This window comes from Macaca thibetana, chromosome 18 (assembly GCF_024542745.1).
Source record: "Macaca thibetana thibetana isolate TM-01 chromosome 18, ASM2454274v1, whole genome shotgun sequence".
In the NCBI taxonomy this organism is placed as follows: domain Eukaryota; kingdom Metazoa; phylum Chordata; class Mammalia; order Primates; family Cercopithecidae; genus Macaca; species Macaca thibetana.
Genome location: NC_065595.1, coordinates 11,456,809 through 11,479,432, shown reverse-complemented (window position 1 = coordinate 11,479,432; position 22,624 = coordinate 11,456,809). Strand labels below are relative to the sequence as shown.

Below are 22,624 nucleotides of genomic sequence, written 5' to 3'. Positions count from 1 at the left end.
TTATATTTAGGGGAAATGGCCAGATATTGTCTATTATACTTGGTTTAAGGTAACAATCACATAAAGTTATCCTATAGAGAATATTTGGAGAAAAGATAGATTTTTTTAAACTCTTTTTCTCCCTTTTTTTTTTCATATTATAAGTTGTTTATTAATTTATCTGGGATTCACTGACACTCTTTTCCTCCTCATACTACCATTTTTGTTTTTTTTTTTTGAAGCGAAGTCTTATTCTGTTGCCTAGGCTGGAGTGCAGTGGCATGATCTCGGCTCACTGCAACCTCCGCCTCCCGGGTTCAAGTGATTCTCCTGCCTCAGCCTCCTGAGTATCTGGGATTACAGGCAAGCCACCATGCCTGGATAATTTTTGTATTTTTAGTAGAGATGTGGTTTCACCATGTTGGTTAGGTTGGTCTCGCACTCCTGACCTCGTGATCTGCCCTCCTCAGCCTCCCAAGGTGCTGGGGTTACAGACCTGAGCCACTGCGCCTGGCTTCCTCATTCTACTATTAAACCCACTCAATAATTTTTAACTTTAAATATTCTATTTTTAAGAAACATAATTTGTATTTGATTTTTAAAAATAATTTATATCTTTCTACTGAAATTTCTTTTAACTTTTTACATACATATTTTCCTTTATTTATATTAGCATAATTATCATTGCTGCTTGAAAATCTCAGTCTGCTAGTTTTAGCATGAGCTTCATCTCAGAGCTGGTTCCCGCTGAATGTCTTTTTTCTTGAGAATGAATCACGATTTTCTGGTTTTACATATATTAACTAATTTGGATATTTTCCTCAATATTGGGAATGTTATTTCATAGAGACTCTGAATTTGGTTATATTCCTTCAATAACTGTTGTTTTCTGTCTTGTTGGTTGGTTTTATTTGAGTTGGCAATTGAATTGGTTAGACCCAACCGTCTGCAGCTCAAATCTCACTTCAACTCTTTTATATTTAGTTGGGCTTCTCTGAGTTTGTCTTATGTTTGGATGTTTGGAAGCTTAGCCAGATCTGTGGGCGGTTTAAACACAGGTTTGCAGTCTCCCCTCATAGTATCTCTTTTCTCTGGGATTAACTTCATTACATTTTAGTTGCTGTGATTATTCCAAATATTTACCCTCTGTTTCTTCAGATAAGAAATTTTGCAAGTTTCTTTTAGAATTTTTGCCTCCTTGTGCTGTGCTATCTGCAGCCAGCTTTCAGGCTAAAAGCTGTAAACATGGGAAACTCACCCTGTGACCTTTATTTTTTCCAAGTGTTAAACCTTTTATAGAATTTAGTCTGCTTTTGCTCATTCTCCAGTTGTCTTATCTATTTTATCCAGAGTTAATAGCTTTCATCTACAAGGTTGCAGTTTTGTAGGAAATTACTCAGTTATACTAAAAGTGGATAGAAAATTTTTAAAATTTAATGTGTCACTAAACATGTCTAGCTTATATTTTGTCATCATTTTCTAGCATCAAAAATTAAAGAATTAAGCCTGGGTACGATGGCTCACACCTATAATCCCAATATTTTGGGAAGCTGAGGCAAGTGGATCACTTGAGGTCAGAAGTTCACAACCAGCCTGTCCAACACGGTGAAACCCCATCTCTACCAAAAATACAAAAATTAGCTGGGTGTGGTGGCATGTGCCTGTAGACCCAGCTACATGGGAGGCTGAGGCCAGAGAATCGCTTGAACCCAGGAGGCTGAGGTCACAGTGAGCCAATATCGCGCCACTAAACTACAGCTTGGATGACAGAATGATACTCCGTGTCCAAAAAAAAAAAAAAAAAAAAAAAGTTAAAAGAATTGTTTGATGCTTACCTTTGTACTGAAATCTGAAATAGTCTAATTTAAAACTTTTATTTGGCAATTGTACATGCAAGAGTTAATAAAATGTGACTTTACATTCTTAGGTAAATTGAAATATTGAGTTGGCACCATAAAAATGTCAACATTATAATTTACCGCTTTGTTTCAGGATGATGAAAAAAAGCAGACATAAGCTTGAAATATAACATATAGATTTCTACCAAATGAAGAGTAAAAGCTGTCATCGCATGCTGCATAAATAAGAATTTTTCAGGGCAAACATTCAATGCTAAAGATAAAAATAGGAACGCAATTTAGTTTACATTCAAGTCACTTCCAAAATGGTTTGGATTAATTATAACAGAATTTGTACAACTAAATAATTTCCATATCTAAGTATTTTTCCCCAGTTTTGCAATAATAAAAACTAAAATTATGTGTTAAATTATGGTTTTGTATTCCCATTATTATTGGTTAGGGATTGTTTGTAAAGAAACCATGGTAAACTTCAAGTGAATAAGGTAACTATACAGATGTATCATGTGATACCTAATTACAACTGAATTTTGAGAATTGCTCTTAGTATTGTTATGATTACACATGAGGTTCCGTTATTCTGAATCAGCAAACCAAAGTTTGACATTAATTTCACTCTAACAAAATGTTGATTTCATTTATTTTACTGATTTTCATGTTTGTAAACTTTAACTGTAAAACCAGGTTTTAGATAACATGTTGTTTTTTTTTTCTGTAAAATGCAACTTCAGTTTATCACCATAAATTAATGCTACTAATTGAAATGTTATTGCTTTTTAAATTCGTTTGTAGTTAATCTGAAAAGCGATTTTTAACATAAAAGCAAAAAGAATAAGAATTTTTATGTAATTCTCTTTTCCCAAAGAACCTTTTATTAATAATATTAAAATATGACTCACCATTAGGATTCTTCATATATTATTTTTCATTTATAATGGACATTTACCTTTAATGGTTACTCTCTTCCTGAGCTAAAGAAAAATCATAGATGGAAGCCTACTTTCCAATCCCAGCTTTGCCACCCACTTACTGTAAGATGTCAGGTAATTACATAAGCCCCCTGTGCTTCAATTTCCTCCGTTGGAAATTGTTAGATAATAATAGCACTGTCCTCATAGGGTGTTATGAAGATTAAATAAGTGATATTTGTAAAACCCTTAGACAAGTGCCTGACATGTAACACATGCTATCTACATATTTGTAAAAGAAAGTATTACTAGTAGTAGAGTAGGAGAAACAAATCCCTTTCTAGATAATGTCTCTTAGAGAGGCTTTGCGAGAGAAGAAAAACGCAGCATAGGAAAGAGTTAGCTCTTATCAGAAAAGTTTGGAAATAGCTTTTTTATAGAAACCCTGGAGAACTGTTAAATCTTAGAGAAAACATTAGAAGAAAAAGCACAGAAGGTTTAACAATATTTATCTCTTCCCTAATGTCAGCCCAGTTTGTTTTTGCAGATTGGATCTCTCTAACATGGATGGTCAATTGCTTTTGTTGTCAGGTAACCTGCAGCACCTGCCCTCTGGTTTGTCCACTGCCTCTTCTCAGGTTTTTTTCTTTTGCCACCTTTGTCTTCCGAATCATGGGGTATTACTAATAATGAGCACTACAACAAGGTTTGGTAGGGCTTCTCATTTAAAATCGCCAGACGTCTTAACGCTTGGTTTATAGTGTATAGGGGAGACATTATTACATCCTTGAGCCTGGGTAATAAGTCACAGAGAGAGAGCGATGCACCAGTTCCATCTATTCTGGCCTCCCTGTATTCTCTACAGGATGCCTTGACTTATGTGACTGTTACCTTAAACCAAGTATAGGAAGTAGCTGGCCTTTTCCCATGAAGACACATTCTTAGTATGTGGACATAGAAAGGGAAGTACGAGAGTTTAGTCTTTATAAATTCGTATGTAGAGTTGAAGAAGTTGTAAAAATTGGCCACTTCGTTTTGGAGAGATATTTTCATTAAAATTTCACGAATACCCTTTTAAAATTGAGTAAAAATAAAAAATAATAAAAAGCCAAAGTGCTCCGATTGAGCATACTTTTAGGATGTCTACAGTTAGAAAAAGTTCTAACTGTAGAGAGAAAAGGTGCTGATTCGTAAATATTAACTGCCACTGCAGCAGTAGTGGAGTCAACTGAGAAACCCTAAAACTAGAAATTCCTACATCAAAATAGAGAGAATGTAGTCAATCTTGTTGTAAGAATGTGGTACTGATTCTTTTATCAATACTTTCAATTTCTGTCCCTTCAGCATCACTTGAGTATAATATTTATAATGGAATAGTCAGTATCTTATTGTGAGAGCAGATAAGAACTGTCTTAGGATTTTATAAAATCAACATAGAAATTATGATTTGTATATATAAATTTGATATATTCATCCAAAACAGATCTTTGTAGCAAGAAAAAAAAATGAAGTCGGGAACCCTAAAAGTCCATACCTTTTATTTCAATAAAAAAGCTCCGAAATTTTTAAAGATATCAAACAGGGTACAGCAATCCTTTTATCCCCATTTTTCTCTTAGAAATGATTTTCTATCTCACCCAACTGAAAGCAATCACTTCATTACAAATATGCTATATTAGTAACTCTGATCTAAATGAAAAGCCTTTTTTTTTAATCCAAGTGAAAATCTCTGTTTTGCTATCTGTATTATACTTGTAATTACATTGAAGTTACTATTTGTTTATAATTTACTCATAATACATGATGTAAACTAAGAGGAAATAAATAGCTACGTTACAAACCATTAATTTTCATGGACAAAGTTGACACTCTACAGATGTAATCTGCAAGTCAAATATAAGCGTTCTCCCTCTTGGATTCTTTTTATTTACAGGAAGCCTTGGTTGAATTAATAAATAAACAATAGCTGAAATCTTTCTTTTTAATTAGTATAAGGTGGCATTTGTGGACGACTGTTTAACCAAGAGATCTGAGATGCTGTCAGGCAGGGGATTAACACTAAAATAAAGGTCTGAATAAATATGTGGGTTTTTCAAACCAAATTCACTAAACACACTGGGGATCACACTTTAGATAAGATGCTTGCATTTAATATGAGGTGGTATAGCCAAGCTCTTTGGACTGTGATAAATTGCTCAGCAGGTGTCTTTGGGGACATGAGACAATGAGATATTATTCTTTCTTCTGAAACTGTCCAGTTCTATTAGTTTCTTAGAAGCTAGACAGTTTTGGAAGTAAAACGAAAAGACTGTTGCTTAGAATTACAACACTGCAGGTATTTTATTTAGTACTTACACAAAATTAGTATCAAGGTTATTCTTTGAAAGCATGTGTACTAATCATAAAAATAAAAAAGCATGTGTCTTCCCCTTCAAGCACGATAATCAAAAAGTAAGATAACCATTCCATTTGGGATTCTAGTTTTTCTTTTTATATCTGTATTGTACAAGTTCCAAAATTTATAACTAGTCACTTTACATATATATTATTACATATATTGTATATATTATGTATATAAATACATATATTTCAACTTATATTTTAGATTCAAAAATACATGTGCAGCTTTATTACCTGAGTATATTGCATGATGCTGAGCCTTGGGGTATGAATGATCCAGTCACCCAGTTACTGGGCATAGTACCACACAGTCTTTCACCTCTTGCCCCCTCCCTCCGTAACCCTTTTAGTAATCCCCAATCTCTACTGTTGTCATTTTTATCCCCACAACTACCCGATGTTTAGCTCCCGCTTATAAGTGAGAACATGCAGTATTTGGTTTTCTCATTTTATACACTTGAAAAAGTGTTCTTCTCTCTCCTTTTTTCCCCTATATTCTTTCTGTCTATGATCTATGCTGAAACAAAGATAAATTTACCTCATTCTTATGTTTTTTTAATATCATGTTGCATGTGTTCATTCGTGGGGCAACTATGCCTAAAACAATATCTTTGCTCAAAGATTTTCTAAGTGGCGTCTAGAATTCAAATACAGATGAGATATACTTTCTGTCTTCCTTGAATTTTCTATTTGCGGAAGTAAGACGCAAGAACAATTTTGGATTATAACTGTTTTAAAGGTGCCACAGATAATGACACAATAATTTACCAGGAGCAGATACGAATTCTAGTTGAACCAATCCAGAAAAGGATTTTTTTTGTAATTTTTAGAGTGACACACGGCTGTCCATACCTTAATTCATGTAGCCACATACCCATAGTATGCACATTTAATTTTAGTGGAACCCTGCCCACATTAACAAAGGAAATATCAAAAGAATCATGGCTCCAATTTAGAATGGAAGTAACCTTAATCAAACCAACATTTTCTCCATGCAAACTTCACAAGCCTGTACAGCTGTCTGCGTATTTTAGGCAAAAATAATCTATCAAAATTTTCATAGGTTTACTTTACTTTTAATGAGGTCCTAAAAGTCCCACATTTTAAAATTAAATTGATAACCAATATTTTTATAATTAACATTGTTTCAGTATCATATTTGGTGGAAGGTATGTGAGATATAAAACTACTAGACAGGAAAGTTCACTAGTCAGCATTTGCACTTTTGGACAATGCAGAGAATGACATTTTGGCAATTCTATGTGCAAAATTTTAACTTCCTGAATAGATGGAAAAAAGGTACTAACATTTTATGTGTCACAAAGACTCACAAAGCTTATTTATTTGTGGATAAGGGCTTATTAAAACTCTAAATGAAAATATGCTTCAAGCATAAGTGACTTAATAAAATGCAATAGTTTCGATTCATTCTTCAGAAACTTAGAGAAAATACCTAAGTAAGGTAAAATAATTATTTGCCCTAAAATTTTGCAATTTGATTTACTAATTCTTTTAACTTGTATGTTGGCTCTTAGTTGAGAAGACAGAATATTTGCAAGAATCACATTTTTATTTGAATATAATTTAGGTACTTTTGTATAAGTTAATGTCTTAGTATTACAGTTGAAGATTTTATATTGTACACTTTGGCTTAAAATAAATTATATAGTTGGATTATCAATGCACATATTTTTAATGTTTTGCTTTTGCAGTTATTTTGTCCTCTGTGCAAAAGAGACAAACATAAAAAATATATACGTTACTCATCCACATTTTTAAAGTTATGAAAGTAAAGGAAAATGCTAAGGTATATTTAATAAAGATCATGAAAGTGCCTGTCAAAATATTCCAGGATGAACGAGACACCAACAATTTCAAAGTGCAGTTCCAAAGATTCTTTATACTCAATGAGGAAAAGTTTCCCTTAATCTGTCACAAAAGAGTTTGTATAGCCTCAATGCTGCACAAAAGCAAAACTAAGAACAAAAGATTAGGTGAACTTACCTGGAAGTTTGCAAGTTAGAATTCTCTCTGAAACTTTTTCAGTTGTCTTAAAGGACACATCCAAAGAGAAACCCGAGGAACCAAATTCTGTTACATGTACTTCTTCTCAAACTTAAATAATTTTCAAACCAATCACTTTTTCTTATTAAATTACAGGTGCACATTTGTTCTACAATTATAAAGAATTCTCCTTTCTTGAGCTTCCCCAACACCTTGGGTCCTCTGGTTTTGTGATGGTTAATATTGAGTGTCAACTTCACTGGATTGAAGGATGCAACACATTGATCCTGGGTGTGTCTGTGAGGGTGCTGGCAAAGAGATTAACATTTGAGTCACTGGACTGGGAGAGGGAGAACCACCCTCACTCTGGGTGGGCACCATGTAATCAGCTGCCAACTGGGCTAGGATAAAAGCAGGCAGATGCATGTGGAGGAAATAGACTGGCTGAGTCTCTTGGCTTACATCTTTCTCCCATGCTGGATGCTTCCTACCTTCTAACATCGGATTCCAAGTTCTTCACCTTTTGGACTCTTGGACCTAACCAAGAGTCGGGTGGTTTACCAGGGGGTTTCCAGGGCTCTTGGGCTTTTGACCAAAGACTGAAGGCTGCACTGTCGGCTTCCCTACTTTTCAGGTTTGGAACTTGGATTGGCTTCCATGCTTCTCAGCTTTCAAGTGGCTTATTGTGGGACTTCACCTTGTGATCATTTGAGTCAATAGTCCTTAATAAACTCCCTTTCATATATACGTCTATCCTATTAGTCCTGTCCCTCTAGAGTATTCTAATACAGGAATTTTTTTAATCAGTATTTCCTCTTTTATGAAACATGCATTTACTTGGAACAATAGATTGTTCTCACAAAAAGCAATAGATTGGAGGGGATGACTTCTAGAGACGGAGTCTTGCTCTGTCATCCAGGCTGGAGTGCAGTGGCACAATCTTGGCTCACTGCAACCTCCACCTCCCGGATTCAAGCAATTCTTCTGCCTCAGCCTCCCAAGTAGCGGGGACTACAGGCACATGCTGCTATGCTGGGCTAATTTTTTTTGTATTTTAGTAGAGACGGGGTTTTACTGTTCTGCACAGGCTGGTCTCGAACTCCTGAGCTCAGACAATCTGCCTCCTCGGCCTCCCAAAGTGCTGGGATCACAGGGGTGAGTCACCGCGCGTGGCCCATTTTGTTTTTGTTTGCTATATTTATATCACCCAGGAACTATGATGTCATGTGATTACAGGAATTTGCTTTTATGTATTGTACCAGCTGGAGTGTTTTAGTTACAAGTGAAGGAAAAGAGACTCACATTGGCTTACACAATAAGACCATTTTTTACCTTTCATGCCAAGAAGTGTCCTTGTAAGGTGAACTCCAGCTGTAGGATGCATCTGAGACATGATAGAATGTCTGTTTGGAGATTTGGGAGAAAAGAGTTCCTTGCTCTTAAGCAGAAAGCGATTCCTCTGGATATTGCCCTGCCTCTAGGATGAATTGCCTAATGTGGAGGCAGCCTTTATGAGCTGGGACAATAGGAATGAGAGTAAATAAAGTAACAGAGCCAGGCTCCTGATGATACTAGTGTACCTCACATGCCCATTCCTAAGCCTGTCATTTCCATGGAGAGGGTAGTGATCTTACCTGTGGCTTAAGCTATTCATAATGCGCTCCATAAACTGGTGAAGGTCTCATCTTTCTCTCAGCCACTGTGTGAGAAGAAAATCTGAGCTCTTCTATGAAAGGGAAGGAGGGAAAATAAGTACATAGTGGGCAGCAGTGTGCACCACAGGTGCCAAGCTAAGATTGAAGTCCTAACTTTTCTGACCCAAAGGTCCTGTGATTTTATAATACCTTAAATATCAGAAATAAACACAAAACTTCTTAAAGCTCTCTTGAAATATTGTATTTAGGCCACTTTTACAAAATATGTACTATAAGAAACTAAAAAGATGCACAGCAAAGGGAACAATTATCAAAATAAAGAGGCAACTGACAGGAAGGGAGGAAATATTTGCTAACCACAATTAATTTGGATAGTTAATATCCAAACTATCTAAGGAATTCCTATAGTTCAGTAGTAAAATATCCAAATAACCTGATTTTAAAATGTGCAAAGAAACAGAATAGACATTTCTCCAAAGAAAACATGCAAATGGCTAGCGGGTTTATGAAAAGGTGTTCAACATTACTAATCGCAGATAAATGCAAATTAAAACTACAATTTTTTATTTTGCATGAATAAAATACAAAAGGCATCACCTCACACCTGGTAGGACAGCTATTATAAAAACGATGAGAGGTAACAAGTGTTGACAAGCTGTGGAGAGAAAAGAACTCTTGTTGAATGTTGAATGGAAATTCCTGCAGCCGCTAAAAACACTATAGAAGTTCCTAAAAACATGAACCATAGAATTACTACATGATCAAGCAATCCCACTTTTAGGTATATATTCAAAGAAAGTGAAATCGGCTTCTCAGAGAAATATGTGCATTCCCATGACCATTGCACAGTTATTCAAAATGGCCAACATATGGAAGCAACGTAAATGTGTATCGACATATGAATGGATAAAGAAAATGATAAACACAGACACACACACCCAATGGAATATTGTTCAGCACCAAAAAAGGAGAAAATCTTTTCATTTGCAACAACATGGGTGAAACTGGAGGACATTGTGCTAAGTGAAATAAGCCAGACACAAAAGGACAAGTAGTCCCACTTATATGAAGAAACTAAAATAGTCTAACTCATAGAAGCAGAGAGTAGTATGCTGGCTGCCAGAGGCTAGGGGAAGGGAAAATGGGAGTTATTTGTCAAAGTGTGTAAAGTTTCAGTTATACAAGATGAATAAGTTCTGGCGGTCTGCTATAGAACAGAGTGCCTATAGTCAATGACACTGTATTGTAAACTTAAACATTTGCTAAGAGGATAGATTTTATATTAAGTGTGTTTGTTACACACAGACACACACAAATAATAATAACTAGGACAAGAGGAAACTTTCAGAGGTGATGGATATGCTTATGGCATAGATTGTGTTGATGGTTTCACAGCTGTATATTTATCTCCAAACTCATCAAGTTTTATACATTAAATATGTACAGCTTTTATATGTCAATCATACCTTTAAAAAGTGGACTAAAAGAAATACTAGAAAAAAAAGGACTATATGAGTGTGAACTGAGTGCCTGTTTGGGAATGTCTAGTCATACCCCAGCTCCAACTTAACTACTAAATGATTATGTGACTTTGGATGACTACTTTAGCCTTTCTTTGTTCACCAATTTATGAAACAAATGATGACATTAGATTTTCTAAAGTCTCCTATTTTTTCGCTACTGTGAGATCCTATGCTTATTATTCATTGAACCAGGAGGTATTTATTTAGAGTCCAGACTGCCACTGATTCCTTAAACAGATTGGTCCTCTCCCTCACTTTGCTTAAGCGAAGAGTGAAAACCAGCCACAGGCTGCCATCAATCCCTGCAATGGCTCTACATATGTGCACTTCTATTCCGTCAACTGACCTTAATTTCATCTCTCTAATGTTGCATTTCCAGCTCTGTTTCTGTCTCTCGGACACTGTTCCTGCCTTTGTTCCATGGTAGGCTGGCAGCCCATTTAGGCTTCTCTCAGGCTAATTGCATGTGTGTTTCCCACGGATGCCCATTTTTGCAAGTGACTTGGATTCTGTATCTCCAACAGCCTTAGCTGAGAGAGATTCTCCCTTAGCTCTGTTATCGTGGTATGGTCCAGCTGAATTGACCCTGGACTTTTGATAAGGGAGGTACTTCAAACACTGCCAAACACTGAGATATGTGCAGAAACAAAATCTAGATGAGAATTATGCCTTGCATAATACACACAGAAACACACACTCACATACACACTCACATGTATGAATCATGAGCATATTAATAGGCACTATAACAGAGGTACAGTGAGTATGCAGTATAGCCACTGTATCCTGTGTGGTATTAAATGCCTCCCTTCACAGAGATTGTCTGCAGTACTCATTTTCTTATCCATAATGTCCTCTAAGAGACAAAGATCTTCTTTGTTGTTATTAAGCAGTTCCATTTGCCTGTAACATTGACATGTAAACAAATTAACATTCATTTATTTATTCATATGTGCATTTATTTATTCATTATGTATTTAATCAAGCATTTGAATAAATATCTGATAAATATTATTTAAAAGACATCATAAGAAAGCAATTTACGGGAAAAGAGAAAGAAATTTGGGAAGCTTAGCATCAAATTGCGAAAACTAAGGAGTAAAAACATTGTAGATTTAAAAATTTATATTAGAAGATGGGAAAAATATGTTCTCTGATTATACATTATAAAAAGTGCATTGTGTGGCTAATTCATACAGGTTATATTGAGAAATTACTGTGGAAATTCAAATAAAATTTGTTGTACTGGACAATTATATTAGTCTTTTCACTGAAAGACTTTTATAATATAGAAATTACATGTTCCATTGGGTAAATAATGTAGCTTTATAAAAAATAGTTTAAATTGTTTCTTCAACAAATATTCAAAACTTTTTATTGGCCGAAATGTTTCATATGTGTCTTTAATATATCTATACAATATGTCTTTGATATCTCTATGCAATAACCAGCATAATACTGTGAAGACCTTTATAAATATTTGTTGGTAGCAAGGTTAAATTTTGTGTTTAAAAACACAAAATTAATATCTTCAATCCATGACTATTTAGCCCAGATAGTTGTATGCAATTATTGTTAATTCTATTTATAGAATTATGTAAAAGTTGTAAAAATAATTTAATACCTTATCTTGAAATTCCACAAGCAGTTAAATGCTCTAATTTCTTCTCATGATATCTTGGTCATAGTGTGATTATATTAAATGCCCATAAGAAAGAGAGTCAGATCTGTAGGTAAAAATGCTCAAATCTGACAGATCTGACAGATCTACTGATGTGATGGACATATTTAACAGATACATTTACATGTATGTGAAAACAAAATGTTTCACCATTGGAAAAAAAAAAAAAAGCTATTCACATTCACTAGCATTGGAGTAGTATCTAATTTAGTTTTTTTTTTTTTTTTTTTTTTTTTTTTGAAACGGAGTCTTGCTCTGTGGCCCAGGCTGGAGTGCAGTGGTGTGATCTCAGCTCACTGCAACCTCTGCCTCCTGGGTTCAAGTGATTCTCCTGCCTCAGCCTCCTGAGTAGCTGGGATTACAGTCATGTGCCACCATGACCAGCTAATATTTTTAATAGAGACGGGTTTTCACCATGTTGGTCAGGCTGGTCTCGAACTCCTGACCTTGTGATCCGCCCACCTCAGCCTCCCAAAGCGCTGGGATTACAGGTGTGAAGCACCACACCTGGCTTTACTTGTTATTTTAAAAAATCCCTCACTTATATTAATTTCCCTTTGTTATGTTAAACACTTAAAGATGCCTGAAGCTATAGGATCCTCTAGGTAATAAGAGGAGTATTCATTATTATACCAAAATGTGAAACCAGTCATTTATATATCTGTTCTAAGATAGACTGACTCTTTTTTTCCCCCCCACCGCCAGAAATTCCTCTTTCATCAAAAAAAATGCCTCAACTTCCATCCTAAGGGATTAACTGGTCCATCAGAGAATCAGGTTCTTACAAGTCAAGTGAGATGTGGGGCATAATGTGAAGGAATATCCAAAATCAGCATAACTTTGCTTTGTTTGTCCTCCGCTGCCAGGAACTAAATTGATGTAAAACAAGGCAGTGTTATGCAAGAGGGGTGATCTAGGAGCCGTTATCTCTCAGAGTCAAGGCAAATCTGAGATAACTCAGAGTCACAGTTATCTCTCAGTGTCCTGCGTATGACACTTACGCAGGAGATGCAGATGAAAATGGAAAGAGCAGTGTTTGGGTGTGGTCTGGCTTCTTGTTGAAGATCTGCTGTGACTTACCCCTGGGGATATCTACGCCTTTTCTAATTGCAGTACAGAACTCTGAACCTAGCATTTAAAGCCTGGTCCCACTCTAGCAGCGATTCTTCAGGCAGAGGTCTTGCTGCAATGGCAGAAGAGAAGATAGCATGAAATGGGGGTTTGGTTTTGGTGATTGGCAGGCTTCAGAGTTTCCTCTTGGGGAATATGGTCCTAATTGATCTGGTTTGCAATTAGCTTTGATGCCACATACTACATTAGAAAATGCCATATTTAGTTCCCCATTCACTTCTGTAAGTGAGGGAAGGGAAGATCATGTGCACTGTGAAATTTTTATTTGTTTAGATGGAAATTGGATCAAAGGAATTGAGGTTAGACTAAGAGAAAAGCTGGGAACTTGATGTAGAAGAAACTGCATTGAGGAAATACTTAATTAGAAGGTTCTTGAGAGCTTGTCTGACTTTATGAAAGGCCAGATAAGCAGTGAAGATTTGAAAGTATCTCTTTAGAATGTCGATAGATGGAATTAGATGAATAGCCAAAATCACTGCTAGTAAATGTGTCACTCTTCATATAAGGGATTCCATTGACCTCGGAATATTAGTAATGAGCCATTTGCTTGAGTCTCTCATTAGGTTTGAGTTTGAATGCCTGTAATTCATTAAATATGTAAGTTTTTAAAATGACCTGGAAATTTTAAGTTCGATGTGTGAACCAGTTTAATCATTTACGTAAAGGATCATTTTATGAGCCATAACTTCTCTTAGGAAGGTTCTTTTTATTCCCCTAAATTTTATTTCTAGCAAGATTTTAATTTCAAAAATTCTTTGATCCCATGAAATGGCCTTAGCTTATCTGTCTGCCATGATTAAATGCACTATCTCACCATACTCCAAAATGACTATAAATTAATAATTCATTAATTTATAGCTATGAACAAATGTACTGATATTGCTCACTTCATTCATGAAATCAGACAATGAGCAAATCTAGCAAAGTTCAAGGAATAAACACTCCTGATACATGATGTAATAGAAAATAGAAAATAGAACTAAGGTTCTTTTTATAGTAAAAGAAACTTTTCACGTACAGCAGATGGGGCAAAGATGTCCAGGGTATTATTTTTCATGTTTCAAATACACTTGTCACATTTTAGTCACACTTACTATAAACTATTAGGATAAGTAAAGAATTTTAAAAATCTGTTAGATTTTTATTTATTTATTAACTTTTATTTTAAATTCAGGGATACAGTGAAGGTTTGTTACATAGGTAAACTTTTGTCATGAAGGTTTGTTGTACAGATTATTTCGTCACCAAAGTATTAAGCCTAGTACCCATTAGTTATGTTTCCTGATCCTCCCCCTCCTCCCATCCTCCACCCTCCACTTTCCAAAAGACCCCTGTGTATTTTCTTCCCCTTTATGTGTCCATGTGTTTTTAGATACCTCAAATGCATTTTAAAAATAGATCTCATATTTAACATGTATATATGCATGTCATGAGGTCAGATGAAGGTCTCTGAACTAATCTATCTGATTGACCATGTAATTATGGAATCTGCTGTATTATTTAGTTTATATACATAGTTTTAATGTATTTCCATGGGTTAGATCATGCTACTCCAATGCCAAATGTTTTGAGTTGTATTTATTTCCGATAGCAGGGATGAATTTACTAAAATTTACACATTAACATATAGTTGATTTATAACTATTAATCATCATGGATTTTTTAAATTTAGATTGTTGGTGGACAGAGAAGAAAATTTTTCCTTGGTAACAACTGAGCCAATGTTGGCAGATGGAAGGCTCTGGCTTATGTTTCATTAACACTACTAAGCTCTCAGTTAACTTTGTTATCAAAGTTACATGATGAATAAGGAGGCCAGGAATGGTGGCTCACGCCTATAATCCCAGCATTATGGGAGGCTGAGGCGGGCAGATAACTTGAGGCTAGGAGTTTGAGACCACCCTGGCCAACATGTTGAAAACCCGTCTCTACGAAGAATACAAAAATTAGCTGGGGGTGGTGGTGCATGCCTGTAATCTCAGCTACTTGGGAGACTGAGGCAGGAGAATCTCTTGAACCCAGTAGGTGTAGTTTGCAGTGAGCTGAGATAACATCACTGCACACCAGTCTGGGAGACAGAGCAAGACTCCATCTCAAAAAGAAAAAGAAAGAGAAAAAAGGATGATGAATAAGGAGAGTTTGCAAGTTAAAATACTCTTAATCAGCAAAAGTGTTGTAAGTTATCTGCCTGCTGGTCAGGATTATGGACACTATAATTTCTCTAATTAAAAGGTAAAAAAGGAAATATGAGAAAACTACATAATGAAGTGCAAATTATTTGGTGGCTGGCTTCCATGAATAAAAATCTAAGCAATATTTACACCATTAAGCATCTATTAAAATGAAATGAAAATTAGATACTGTTGTTCATTTCCATACATAAAATGTTTAGTGACTACGTATAATATTTTTCATGTGAATGCCTAAGTAACTCTGTATTACTCTTTTGAAAATCAAATTCTAGTTTATTGAATAATGGTAAGATTTAAAATTTATAGTGACATTTGAAATAGATTCATATCTTAAGGAAAATATACTTTTTATAGTTATTATGCTTCGAGAATTTTTTTTACATGTTATTTAATAACATTGATTTTTTAATAAACAATTATTAATGGTCTATTTTTGAAAATAAGGTTAAAGAATGAGTTCTAAATTAGAAGTAATTCATCAGTAAAGGACCAGGTTTTAACAATTCTTAAATATAATTATGTTTAGAGAATATATCATGGAATTGGGTTGTAGTGGTGGAAATTATGCAGTGTGTATTTGTGTGTGTGTGTGTGTGAGAGAGACAGAGAGAGAGAGAGAGAGAGTGTGTGTTCTTAAAATATATCAGTTCATCAACACATCAACACAGGCCCCATAGACTCCTTTTACATGGGGATATGGGCAACACCTGCTATAAAAATCTGTTCAGAAATCTGTTACGACAAAATGAGCAAATCCAGCAACAGTGTATCTCTGTCGAATGCTTTTGTCTTCTTCATCTAAAATGGAAATATATGTTCTAATGTGATTGACAAATACCAGAAAAGAAGTCATGTGACTACTATTTCCATAGACTTGCCATAGATTTTGTTGTAGATTTCGAAGTTCCAAATATCACTATTTGTTATATCAAGAAGAAAAAAAATTAACATTTTAGATGAATATATGTTAGAGTTCTATGTTCACTGTTGCACGCTGCATATGACCATGATTCAACTGCAAAAATAAAATAATTTGAATTTGTTTTGCTCCTGTTTGTATTATTAACTTGCCTATCAGATTGTAAATATTCATGAGTACAGGTAGAAATTACCATGGAAACAACTAATCTGAGGTCTCAAACAGTTCTCTGTTTTAGACTATTGAATATAAACTATGTGCTCGGTTCTGTGGTAACCACTGCAAGGGTAAATGATTCTTGTCAACAGGGGTTTACAATTCTCATCACAAGAGAGTTTTAAAAACACTATTACTGTAGCACCTGCCAAATCTGTTGGATTCGAGAATCACCCTATAAGTTGAAAAACACATATTGGCAGAATCACCCTTGAAAAATCCTAAGAAAATTGTTAAAGAGGAGTAAACCTAAACCTAAGACAATCCTCCAGCATTGAGACAAATATTTCTCTGATTGAATCAAGCTCAGAATGATGAGCTTCTGCTATGATAAGCATTATAGAAATCAAAAAGATTTGGCCGGGTGTGGTGGCTCACACCTGTAATCCCAGCACTTTAGGAGGGCGAGGGGGGATGAATCACCTGAGGTCAAGAGTTCAAGACCAGCCTCACCAACATGGAGAAATCCCATCCCTACCAAAAATACAAAATTAGCCAGGCATGGTGGCGCACGCCTGTAATCCCAGCTACTCAGGAGGCTGAGGCAGCAGAATCACTTGAACCAGGGAGGTGGAGGTTGCAGTGAGCCGAGATCACGCCATTGCACTCCAGCCTTCAACAAGAGTGAAACTCCATCTCAAAAAAAAAAAAAAAAAAAAAGGCTTTAGTGAAAAGCAGATAGCTGTTCTCCCTCTCATATTCCCGTTAGGCTTATACTCATTGATTGACTTATTTAAATAATGAGCTATGTCTGTGTTTATCTGGTTTTTGTTTGTTTTATGTATGTATGTATGTATGTATATATGTATGTATTTGACTCTTTCTATATTTTGCTCACTTTCATGTTCTTCTCTCTTCCCCGGTGCCCATATTTGAATCCTTAATGTATAGTTTCTGCAGTGACACTGCCAACAAATCACTTAAGGTGTTCTACAATATTCTGTGGAGTTCAAGAGAACAAAGGATAACCTCGAGTTAGTTGGGAAGTAGGAGAAACTAGCATGGCAAGATGATATTGAGATGAGCTTCCTTGACATATGGGTAGAATTTTAAGTTGCACAAACAGAAGAAAATATCATTTATGGTGAAGTTCCCTTCAGAGACATGCAGTATAAAGGAGTAGAACATATCTCTATCATGACATAAATTTGGAAAGGCATTTGAAGGCATATTAAATACATTTGCTTATGTAATTTAAGATCCAAATTTTATTTTTATTTCCTAACTGGATATACAACACTTAAAAAAAAAACAAAACTATTTTTCAAATGTTCATGTAAAACAAAGTTTACTTAAGCAAATTTAGATTTGCATGGCTTCTATGTTCTCCCATATTATGCCCTCTCTATTTCCCATGAAATGGATACTTTAAGAGAAGGAAAGAATATAAAAGCTTATCAAATTTGGTTTTCAAAAACCTTTCATAAAAGATATCTTTCATAAAAGATAATGAAATATTTCCTATTGCTAAAAAGTTAAGTTTTATGTATATTTTTCTAATGTTTTTCCCCTTTGCTTCGGCATATCCTGTAAAGTTATTAAAAAGGAGCAGCTGGGCGCAGTGGCTCATACCTGTAATCCCAGCACTTTGGAAGGCCAGGGAATCATGAGGTCAAGAGAGCAAGACCATCTTGGCCAACATGGTGAAACCCCGTCTCTACTAAAAATATAAAACTTAGCTGGGCGTGGTGGCACACGCCTGTAGTCCCAGCTACTCAGGAGGCTGTGGCAGGAGAATCGCTTGAACCCAGGAGATAGAGGTTGCAGTGAGCCAAGATCCACTGCTACTGCACTCCAGTCTGGGAACAAAGCAAGACTCCGTCAAAAAAACAAAAAAAAACCCAAAAAAAACAAAAAAGGAACAAAAAAACCATATATTTTTGTAAGCAAGAGAGAAAAATATCAGTTGTTTTTCTGGTGCTAGGAGGGTGATATTTACATGTAGTGTTTACTTACCTGTTAGTGTTTAGGTCTTCATCCTTGGTTCTATGTCAAGGTGAAGAAAGGTCAGCAGAATGTTGGATTTCTAGCACTTTATTTCTAACTAAGCAACACAGAGATAATGAGGAAAAGAGACAAAACTTATTTGTCTAGAGTTCTCACATGGGCAGCAATAACCCTCTATATTCTTTTATTTCGGCTCCAGCCAGGAGTGAGCAACTTGACACTCTCTTTTCTAATGTAAGAATAACAATAATTTTAAAAGGAGCATATTTTATTTAATCTATACAGACTATGCGGTTGCTTTTAAATGCAGGGAAAAAGAAATAACATATATATATATTTATTTATTTATTTATTTAATTTTTTTTAAGACAGGGTCTCGCTCTGTCACCCAGGCTGGAGTGCAGTGGCACGATCTTGGCTTACTGCAAGCTCCACCTCCTGGGTTCACGCCATTCTCCTGCTTCAGCCTCCGAAGTAGCTGAGACTACAGGCACCCATCACCATGCCCGGCTAATTTTTTTGTATTTTTAGTGGAGATGGGATTTCACTGTGTTAGCCAGGATGGTCTCGATCTGCTGACCCCATGATCCGCCCACCTTGGCCTCCCAAAGTGCTGGAATTACAGGTGTGAGCCACCACGCCCAGCTGGAAATAACATTTTATAATTTATTTCTTAAATTAAGTTTATTAAATGTGCGACTATATAATATACTTTGCTGAGATGAGTAGTCTGTAAAGGAGGACAAAGGCAGTTTTAAAAGAGAACTCTATTCCGGATAAAATGCTCCTGAAGGCTGAGTATATTCTGTCAGAGGAATGCAGAAACGTTATTCCTTGTTGAGATGTATGGAGTTAGTAATAAACTCTAAATTATCTACAAACTCTCAAATGACACTAAAGCTGTGATATTTTTATCTTGAAAATGCAAGTCTCATTGCATGGGTTTTCCCTGCCTAACCATTGCCTATCAAGAATTGTGTTTGTTTTCTGAAAGAATGAGCACGCCTGCCAAGAATAGATTATTACTTTGCCTTATGAAAATCAATTAAGGATTTTGTCTAAAGCTTTATCAAACACAGCAGAACTTATACACCCTGGAGAGTATATAGATATCAGGGTTGTTTCTGGGACATGATTTGCATATATATCCCATACAATCTGAGCATGAAATGTAACAGAATTTCAAGCTAGAGCCATGTCCTCTAGGTTCCAGAGTACACACTCTGCAAAGATGGTATTTGGACTCCGTGCTGCAAAAATACGGCCAGGCCTCCCCGAGAATGAATATTCTCATCTTGAAATTGGCAATTAAAAATACCTTAAGCTGGACACAGTGGCTCACACCTGTAATCCCAGAGCTTTTGGAGGCTGAGTTCAAACAATGGCTTGAGTCAACAAGTGGGAGCTTACAAGGAGCTATGATGGTGCCACTATACTCCAGCCTGGGTGACAGAGTGAGACCCTGTCTCCAAAAGCAAAAACCAACCAAACGAAAAAATGTCAAGGTGCTACTGAACTCATGGAAAGCCAGATACTGGTAGAGGTTTCATTCAAGGAAGGTGGCTTTTTAGAAATGGTATCTTTACGGCATCTTTTGAGATTTGAAAGATGAAAAGTTGTTATCAAGGTCAATGAAGGAATAAACAGGTGACCCACTCAATGACTTGGTTCATAGAGTAAGGCAGGAAAAAAAGTGAAATGAATACATTAATTTTGCTTTGTCTGCATTCATAGGGCATAATAGGACCTAATTAAAATCTGAAGAGTGATAAAGAAGTGCAAAAAGTTATTTATGAAACAGAATTGCATCTTATTTATTTATTTATTTATTTATTTAGCAGGCAGTAAGTTCTTTCTAAGAACTAGGAGAGGAGTTACTGCTGCTGGAATTTGTCAATTTCTGGCCAGCAGGAGCTGAATTCTTTGCTGATGGGTGGCAGGAGGCTATGCTTTTCCACCATTGTGTTCGACTGTAGCAGGGCAATTATTGCTAAAATTGTAGTTGTTTTTCTTGATCGTCCTTTCTTAATCCTTTGGCTAAAGAAAGCAGTCTTTTCTTGATGTGTAGTTTCCCAGCTGCCAGTTCCTCCAGGACATAAAGGAGGCTAAAAGGAAACCTACAAACTTACTGTTGTGTGGTTCCTTCGGTTTGAGGATCCCTAGCCCATCTGTTTTATCCCTTCCACCTTTCATAGTATTTTATATGATGTTCAGCGATTTTAGCTGGATCCGGTGGAAAGGAAAGAGAAAATGTGTGTGTACTGCACCTTGTTTGGGCTAGAATAACCTTTTTAAAACTTACATCTGGCTAGGCATGGTGGCTCATGCCTCTAATCCCAACACTTGGGGAGGCCAAGGCGGAAGGATTGCATAGCCCAGGAGCTCGAGAGCAGCATAGGCAACATGGTGAGACACTATCTCCACAAAACAATTAAAAAAATATAATTGGCTGAGTGTGGTGGCTCATGCCTGTTATCCCAGCACTTTGGGAGGCTGAGGCAGGTGGATCGCTTGAGTTCAGCAGCTCAAGACCAGCTTGGGCAACCTAGCAAAACCCTGTCTCTACAAAAAATACAAAACTTAGCTGGGCATGGTGGCGTACACTTGTAGTCCTAGCTACTAGAGAGACTGAGGTGGGAGGATCACCTGGGATGGGGAGGAGGAGAGTGCAGTGAGCCCTGACCTGGCCACTGCACTCCAGAATCCAGAGCCTGCGCAGCTATTCAGGAGGCTAAGGTGGGAGAGTCACTTGAATTCAAGAGGTTGATGCTACAGTGAGCCATTTTTGCACCACTGCACTCCCGCCTGGGTGACAGTGAGACCTTATCTCAAAAAGAAATTAAATAAAATAAAACAATGAGTTCACATCTGCATTAATTAAAATATATTTTTATTTATTGCCATTTTGTAACAATAGCTATTTCAACTTTTTTCCAGGATATTACAGTAAGCTCTGCAAAGACACTGAGTTTTGGCCAGGGCTTTAGTCAAGACTTGGCTATTTCTAGAATGCTCTACTGCGTTCTTTCTCAAGCCTGTGTTACAATTTTTTTTTTTCTATTGCTGTAGGAGTTAAATGGTTAGTTATGAGACACAAAGCCACAGCAATATATGTGCATTTATCTTCTCCCGACATTTTCACTGTCAATCAGGAGCTCTGGGGAAAAATCTCATGAGTGAAATTTATTTGATTTTCTTTATCATGCAGTAATACTGGAGATAAAAAACTTAATCTGAGCAATGCTATGAAATCACTGCTTTAAACTTTTAATGTGTGTTTCTTTCAGGCAGTATTTTCATGGACTGTCCTCTAAGGTTTACTGTTATAGAGAAATGTCTAGAGTGAATAAATTTAAAAAATCCTAATATATAGATATATTGGTAAATGTTGAATGAAACTGCGCTAGCCATGTTTCCCTTCAGCTTTGCAGATTGTACCCAGGGGTTTTATTGGTTTTAAAATTCATCTTTATGATTATAGAGGTGAATTCACTTTTGTGCCTTCTTTTTCTACAGAAGAAATAAAATCATGTGTCTCTACACTAAATTCTTTTTACTGTTCTCTGGTAAGTTTCTTTCATAATTCAACAGAGAAAAGGCTTATCAGTTTATCATTCATAATGTCTCAATTTTGGTAGTTTCATCTGTTTTGAAATGTTTCTGTGTGGGTAATTTGAAGTACATATACTGCAAGTACAAAACACTGCTATTTTTTTTCCTAAAGGTGTTATTTAAAATAATCAAATTGCTTTTCCATGTTATCAACCTCATTTTGGAACAAAGAACTACAAATGATGAGAAAACTCTCTATTACCACAACATAAATGAATAAGAAAAAACTTTCCTAATATTATTTTCCTGTCTGACTCTCTCTACTTCCTTTCTGGGATTAAAACAACAACAACAACAACAATAATAATAATAATCATCTTTTATTTAGGGTCAAAGCCACATTTTTATGTTTGGGCCTTAAGAAAGCTTACATGATACTTCTGATTTTAATAAAATTTTCTAAATATAATTTTTAAATATATCATAAAACAATCAATGCTGTTTTTAATATTTACATATTAATCTGAATTTCTCTCTAAAATATAAATAATTTACCTTATGAAGTTGTAGAGCATAATATCTTTACTTGCATTATTTACTGCACACCATTTGGAAATGAATTCGTAACTTTGAACTTGAGCTTAATGCTCATTGACTG

General features: G+C 35.7%; 1 long non-coding RNA gene across 1 annotated transcript in view; it reads left to right on the top strand.

The window, feature by feature from the left end:
• Positions 1-22,624, top strand: part of LOC126941029 (uncharacterized) — a 310,867-nt gene that overhangs the window by 196,800 nt on the left and 91,443 nt on the right. The gene's annotated exons all lie outside the window — the stretch shown is intronic.